The sequence below is a fragment of the Trichechus manatus genome, unplaced genomic scaffold, assembly GCF_000243295.1.
Source record: "Trichechus manatus latirostris isolate Lorelei unplaced genomic scaffold, TriManLat1.0 scaffold00081, whole genome shotgun sequence".
Lineage (NCBI taxonomy): Eukaryota > Metazoa > Chordata > Mammalia > Sirenia > Trichechidae > Trichechus > Trichechus manatus.
In genome coordinates this window covers 11629972-11631348 of record NW_004444017.1, presented here as the reverse complement: position 1 = coordinate 11631348, position 1377 = coordinate 11629972, and positions in this window count along the sequence as shown.

Sequence of the window (1377 nt, the reverse complement as noted above, 5' to 3'; positions counted from 1 at the left end):
GTAAAAGAGCTCAACAGAAGATTTCAAAGGGCAGCTTGAGAAAACAAAGTATTATAATGAAATGTACAAAGACTTGGAGTTAGAAAACCAAAAGGGAAGAACACGCTCAGCATTTGTCAAGCTGAAAGAACTGAAGAAAAAACTCAAGCCTCAAGTTGCAATGTTGATAGATTCTATGGGGAAAATATTAAGTGACACAGGAAACATCAAAGGAAGATGGAAGGGAATACAGAGAGTCACTGTACCAAAAAGAATTGGTCGACATTCAACCATTTAAGGAGGTAGCATATGATCAAGAACTGATGGTACTGAAGGAAGAAGTCCAAGCTGCACTGAAGGGATTGGCAAAAAACAAGACTTCAAATTGATGGAATGCCAATTGAGATGTTTCAACAAATGATGCAACTCTGGAAGTGCTCACTAGCCTATGCCAAGAAATTTGGAAGACAGCTACCTGGCAAACCAACTGGAAGAGATCTAAATTTGTGCCTATACCAAAGAAAGGTGGTCCAACAGAATGCAGAAATTATTGAACAATATCATTAATAGCACATGCAAGTCAAATTTTGCTGAAGATTATTAAAAAACAGTAGCAGCAGTTCATCTACCGAAAACTGCCAGAAATTCAAGCCAGATTCAGAAAAGGACTTGGAATGAGGGGTATCATTGCTGATGTCAGATGGATCTTGGCTGAAAACACAGAATACCAGAAAGATGTTTCCCTGTTTCATTGACTATGCAAAGGCATTTGACTGTGTGGATCATAACAAATTATGGATGACATTGGCGAAGAATGGGAATTCTAGAACACTTAATTGTACTCATGTGAAACCTATACAAAGACCAAGAGGCAGTCGTTCACATGGAAGAAAGGGATACTGAGTGGTTTAAAATCAGGGAAGGTGTGTGTCAGGGTTGTATCCTTTCACCATATTTATTCAATCTGTATGCTGGGCAGATAATCCGAGAAGCCGGACTATATGTAGAAGAATGTGGCATCAGGATTGGGAGGTAGACTCAGTAACAACCTGCAATATGCAGATGACACAACCTTGCTTGCTGAAAGTGAAGAGGACTTGAAGCACTTACTGATGAAGATTAAATACTATGGCCTTTTGTATGGACTACACCTCAACATAAAGAAAACAAAAATCCTCACAATTGGACCAACAAGCAACATCATGATAATATGGAGAAAAGATTGAAGTTGTCAAGGATTTCATTTTGCTTGGATCCACCATCAATGTCCATGGAAGCAGCAGTCAAGAAATCAAAAAACGTATTGCACTGGGCAAATCTGCTGCAAAAGACCTCTTTAAAGTGTTAAAAAGCAAAGATGTCACTTTGAGGACTAAGGTGTGCCTGACCCAAGCCATG